Genomic DNA, 6787 nt, shown 5'->3' with positions numbered 1-6787 from the left:
ATCCAGGGAAACAGTTACTGAGAAGAAATGATATTGGAGCTGGGCATTAAGAATATGTAGAAATTGCCAACTATTTTTCAATTAAGACGTTTATTTGAGGGACGCCTGGCTGCTCAGTTGGTTGAGCGTCGACTCTTGATTTCAGCTCGGGTCATGATCTCACAGTTGTAAGATCGAGCCCTGCATTGGGCTCCACACTGAGCGTGGAGCCTGCTTAAGATTCTCTATTTGTGCCCCTCCCCTCCTTGTGCATGCACTCTCTCTCTAAAAAAAAAAAAAAAAAAAAAAAAAAAAAAAAAAAAAAAGGGGTATTTGAAAAAAGAATACATAGGAATTATACAATAAAAGAGGTTTCATAACCTATGAAATAATCTTGCCAAAAAAAAAATTGAACCTGAATATTGTCAACCCTGTGGGTCTCACTACCAGATTATAGGAAATACAGGGGTCAGAAGAACATGTTAAATGACACTAAGTAGAGGCAATCAGTGGAATCTAAAAAACTCAACAGGACAGGGGCGCCTGGGTGGCTCAGTCCGTTAAGCGGCCGACTTTGGCCCAGGTCATGATCTTGCGGTCTGTGAGTTCGAGCCCCGCGTCGGGCTCTGTGCTGACAGCTCAGAGCCTGGAGCCTGTTTCAGATTCTGTGTCTCCCTCTCTCTGACCCTCCCCAGTTCATGCTCTGTCTCTCCCTGTCTCAAAAATAAATAAACGTTAAAAAAAAAATTTTTTTAAACTCAACAGGACAAATGAGCCAGTTTCTTCAACAAATAAGTTAAAAAACAAATTCAAAAACGAAGCATGGAAAATCTATAAATTCACACCTTCCTAGGTGAGTTGAGATTATTGGCCTTTTTTTTTTTTTTTCCTTCAGGGTTATTTGCTGAATTTGGAATCAAGCTTTTCTTAGGCAGAGGGACCCTGCCAGGAAAAAACAAAACTAATGAAGCTTTTGATGGCCACTTGCTGGTAGGTTGACTGGTTTCCTCTCAGAGACACTGACTGAGTGCCAGGGTCACTCAGGAGGTTAGGGATTGGTCTATAAAGGCAAAATGAAATCTCCCAAGTCTCAAAGTACCTTTGTCTAGACACAAAGTCCACGAGAGGAAGGGACCTTTAATAAGCATACAAAGGACCTTGCCCTTGAGACATTTGGAGCCAGAGACGGACTGAGTCTAGCTAAAGCCACAACACAGCTCAATTTCTAATACAGTTAGGAATGATCTGTCCCTCACTTTTTTGCCGAATCAGAAGTATGTATCCTATGTAGGAAGAAATAACATTGACTTCAGTTTCTCTTTTTTGCACAACCTCCAGCATATGATTTTTATTTTTTAATTTACATTTTTTATAAATTTTTAAAAAGTTTCTTTTGAGAGAGACACAGTGTGTGGGCGGGAGGGGCACAGAGAGAGAGGGAGAGAGAGAATCCTAAGCGGTCTCCCTGCTGTCAGTGCAGAGCCCAAGGCAGGGCTCGAACTCACAAAACTGTGAGACCTGAGCCAAAACCAAGAGTTGAACGCTTAACTGACTAAGCCACGCAGGCACCACCTCCAGCACATAATTTTTAAAAATCACAAGGCAGGGGCACCTGGGTGGCTCAGTCAGCTGAGCTTCCGACTTCAGCTCAGGTCATGGTCTTGCAGTTCGTGAGTTCGAGCCCCACGTCGGGCTCTGTGCTGACAGCTCAGATCCTGGAGCCTGCTTCGGATTCTGTATCTCTCTCTCTCTCTCTCCCTCCCCTGCTCATGCTCTGCCTCTCTCTGTCTCTCAAAAATAAATAACTGTTAAAAAAATAAAAATAAAATAAAATAAATCATAAAAATCACAAGGCATTTGAAGAGACAGGAAAAATGCTTGATAATTAAGGGAAAAAAGAGTATACAATAGAAGCTGTCCCAGAGATGATCCAGGTGTTGTAGTTCGCAGTGAAAGACTTAAAAAAAAAAAAAACTATTATAAATATATTTAAGAAAGTGGACTAAAAGAGGGAAAAAAGTAATGAAAAAAATGGGTAATTTCAAAAGAGAATTGGGGCGCCTGGGTGGCTCAGTCGGTTAAGCGTCCGACTTCAGCTCAGGTCACGATCTCACGGTCCGTGAGTTCGAGCCCCGCGTCAGGCTCTGGGCTGATGGCTCAGAGCCTGGAGCCTGCTGCTTCCGATTCTGTGTCTCCCTCTCTCTCTGCCCTTCCCCCATTCATGCTCTGTCTCTCTCTGTCTCAAAAATAAATAAACGTTAAAAAAAATTAAAAAAAAGGAGAATTATAATAGAAAAAGAATCAAATGGACATTCTAGGACTGGAAACTGAACACTCACTGGACATGTGTATCAACAGACTGGACATAGCACAAGCTAAGATTATATTACTGAAAGACAGTAAACACAAGATCTTCAAGATGAAGTACATAGAGAAAAACATAGAAAAGACCAAAGAGAGCATTCAAGACACGTAGAGCATAGTCTAATGGCCTAATATACGTGTATAGGAGTCCAAGAAAGAGAGAAGACGAGAATATTTGAAGACACGACAATTGAGAATTTCCCAACACGTGAAAAATAGCAACTCTAAGATTCAAGAGGCTTAGCAAACCCTAAGCAAAATAGAGGCTCTTGGGTGGCTTAGTTGGTTAAGCATCTGACATCAACTCAGGTCATGACTCACGGTTTGTGGGTTTGAGCCCCACATCGGGCTCTGTGCCTGGAGCCTGTTTCAGATTCTGTGTCTCCCTCTCTCTCTCTCTGCCCCTCCCATGCTCACACTCCTCTTTCTGTGTCTCTCTGTCTCTCTCTCAAAAATAAATTATAAAAAAAATACCCTAAGCAAAATAGGAAGAAAACCAAGCTTAAAAGCAACCAGAGAAAAAAGACACATACTTGCAAAACAACAATAACACTTATTGCTGACTTTTTAACAGAACTTATGGAGACCCGAAGACCAAAGGGTGATATCTTTTAAGTTCTGAAAGAAGTGAAAAATCTGCTGACCTGAAATTCTGTAACCAGTGAAAATATCCTCTAAAAATAAAGATGAAATAAAGATTTTTAACAAATTAAGAGAATTCATTACCTACACTTCACTCTACAAGAAATATTAAAGAAAGTTCTTTAGGCTGGGGTGCCTGGCGGGCTCAATTGGTAAAGTGTGCAACTCTTGATCTCGGGTTGTGAGTTCCAGCCCCATGTTGGGTGTGGAGATTGCTTAGAAATAAAATCTTTAAAAAAAAATAATAAAAAGAAAATTCTTCAGGCTGAAGGAAAATTACTCTAGGGGGAAGTTCAGAACTGTAAAAAGGAATGAAGAGCGTTGGAAGGGTTAAATATGTGGATACATATAAAAGAATATGGATTGTAATCATTTAAAGCAATAATAACCAAATCGTGTGCAGTTTATAACATGTTAAAAGTATAGGACTACAAAAATGCAAAAAGCAAAATGGTAAATGGAGATAAACTGTTCACAAAGTGGTAAAGAACTAATTTAAGGTAGAAGAAACTTTTAAAATAATAATGCAGGAGCACCTGGGTGGCTCAGTGTGTTGAGCGTCCGACTTCGGCTCAGGTCATGATCTCATGGTCTGTGAGTTCGAGTCCCACATCGGGCTCTGGGCTGACCGCTCGGAACCTGGAGCCTGCTTTGGATTCTGTGTCTCCCTCTCTCTCTGCCCCTCCCCTGCTCGTGCTCTGTCTCTCTCTGTCTCAAAAATAAACAAAAACATTTTTAAAAATTTAAAAATATAAAATAATAATGCAAAGAAGGTATAACTAAAAATTAATAGAGGAGAGGGGCACTTGAGGGGCCTCGGGCTCTGTGCTGACAGCATGGAGCCTGGAGCCTGCTTCAGATTCTATGTCTCCCTCTCTCCCTACGCCTCCCTCACTCATGATCTGTCTCTGTCGCTCTCAAAAATAAATAAACATTAAAATTTTTTTTTGGTTAATAAAGGAGATAAATGGAATAATAAAAACACTTCATGAATCCAAAGGAATACTGGAATAAGAAAACAACATATAGGACAAGTAGAAAAGAAATTCCAAGATGGCAATCAAACTCAACTATATCCATAACTAAATAAATTAAGTATTCTAATTAAGATGCCGACTTTTGGGGGGCACCTGGGTGGCTCAGTCGGTTAAGTGGCCAACTCTTGATTTCGGCTCAGGTCATGATCTCACGGCTTCTGGGTTTGTGAGCATCGGGCTCTGCATTCACTGAGTGAAGCTTGCTCCGGATCCTGTCTCCTTCTTTCTGGCCCTCTCCTGCTTGCTAGCGCTCTCTTGAAAAAATAAATAAATAAACGTTAAAAAAAAAAAGTTTACAGATACAGACTTTTTGGATGGATGTTTTAAAAAGACCCAACTATCTATTTATGAGAGACACAATGTAAATATGAATATGCAAATATATACACAGTAGAAGGACGGAAAAATACAACAAGCAAATAGCAACCAAAAGAAAGCTGCAGTGGCAATGTTAATATCAGACAAAGTAGAGCATAAGGCAGAAAACATTCCTAGAGGTTAAAGGTTTCACAGTGATGAAAGGGTCAATGAAACAGGACAACATAACAAAACTAACTTTGCGTGCGGGTAATAACATAGTTTCAAAATACATAAAGCTGACTCAGTAGAGCATGTGACCCTTGATCTCAGAGCTGTGAGTTCAAGCCCCACTCTGGGAGTAGAACTTACCTAAAAATAAAATAAACAAACAAAATACATAACGCTAAATGACAAAAATAAGAGGAGAAAGAGGCAAATCTCAGAGCACAGTTGGAGATTTTTAACACAATTCTCTCAGTACAGAAACAAAGGATTCTAAAGGCCTTGTATTTTTCAGGAGGAAGACAGAGATCGTGATTAATGCCATATTTCAGATTAAATATGTGTAGCGGGGGTGCCTGGGTGGCTCCGTCAGTTGAGTGTCTGACTCTTGATCTCACAGTCTCTGCTGTCCGTGTAGAGCTCACCTCAGATCCTGTCTCCCTCTCTCTCTCCCCTCCCCTGCTCACGTGCTCTCTCACTCTCTCCCTCAAAAATAAACATAAAAATAATAATGAAAAAATAAAATAGTAAAAATAGTTGCATAGTTCAAAAAATAAAAACTACTCATTTAAGACAGTGAGGAATCTTTGCTCCTAGCCCTGTCCCACACTCCCATTCCCATATTCCTTTTTCCCTGTCCCACCCAGATAACCACTACTACGACTTCCCTTTGTGCGTTTCTAGGACCTTCTAGTATGTCTTTATGCAAAAACAGTGTGGCTATTTCTTTATGCAGATAGGGGTAAGTATGAACATACAGTCTTATGTTCCCTTTTTCTTGCCCAAATGGTTATTAAATATGTTTGGCGACTTCCTCTTTTAAAAAAACGATCTTGGAGATTTCTAATATTGATACTGATCTGAAGGAGGGTTTTTTGGTTTGTTTGACTGATTGATTTGTTTTGTTTTGTTTTGTTTTGGTCTCAGACTTCAGGTCATTTTTGATTTTCAACAGCTTCATGGAGCCATAACTGGCATATAATAAATGACATATTTTTTAAGTGCCCAATTTGGTGTTCTGACCTATGTATACACCTGTGAAACCATCCCCACAATCAAGATGAACATATTGGTCACCCCCCAAAATTTTCTTGTGCCTTCTTGTAAGACCATGCTCCTGGCTCTCTCCAACCAAGTCTCCATTCCCAGACAACCGCTAGCCCGCCCGCTGTCACCAGAGATTGGTTCTCATTTTCTAGACTTTTGCAAAAATCGAAAGGCACAGTAGGTGTTGTTTCTGGGGAGCGTGAGCTGGCTTCTTTAACTCAGCGTAATTACTTTAAGATTCATGCATGTTGCTGCATGTACCAAGAATTCATCCCTTTTTGTTGCGATGTAGTTTTCCACTGTGTAGGCATCTCATAGTCTGTTTGTCCATTCATCTCCTTATGGATAAAGGTTGTTTCTAATTTGGGGGTATTAAAAATAATGTTGCTATAAACAGTAATGCAAAAGTCTTTGTATGAACATAGACTTCCACTTTTCTCACGATAGAATGGCTGAGTCAAATAGTAAATGTGTGATTAACGAATTTCTGAAAATGTTTGTACTATTTTATATCTCCACCAGCAGCGTCTGAGAATTCAGTTGCTCCCTCTCCTCATCCACACTAGTTTTGTTCAGTCTTTTTAATTTAAGATGTTTTGATAGCTATATAGTTATATTTCACTGTGGTTTTAATTTGCCTTTCCTAACAGCCAATAATGTTGAAAATGCTCTCATATGCTTGTTTTATATTCACGTATCTTTTAGTTTTATTGGTTTGCAATACGGTTTTTCTGATCTTATTTCATTGATTTCGACTCTGATCTTTATTTCTTTTCTTTGCTTGCTTTGGGCTTCATTTGCCCTTATTTCATTAGATTCTTAAGGTGGAAGCTGAGGTCATTGATTTGAGAACTTCTGTTTTTTTTTTTTGTTTTTTTTTTTAAATTTTTTTTTCAACGTTTATTTATTTTTGGGACAGAGAGAGACAGAGCATGAATGGGGGAGGGGCAGAGAGAGAGGGAGACACAGAACCGGAAACAGGCTCCAGGCTCTGAGCCATCAGCCCAGAGCCCGACGCGGGGCTCGAACTCCCGGACCGCGAGATCGTGACCTGGCTGAAGTCGGACGCTTAACCGACTGCGCCACCCAGGCGCCCCGAGAACTTCTGTTTTAATACTGGTGTTACAATGCTATAAATTTCCATCCACCTGCTGCCTTAGCAACATTCCACAAATGTTAATATGTTACGTTTTTAT

The sequence above is a fragment of the Lynx canadensis genome, chromosome B2 (genome assembly GCF_007474595.2).
Source record: "Lynx canadensis isolate LIC74 chromosome B2, mLynCan4.pri.v2, whole genome shotgun sequence".
NCBI lineage: Eukaryota > Metazoa > Chordata > Mammalia > Carnivora > Felidae > Lynx > Lynx canadensis.
The sequence above is the reverse complement of the archived record's forward strand: the minus strand, read 5'-3'. Positions refer to the sequence as shown.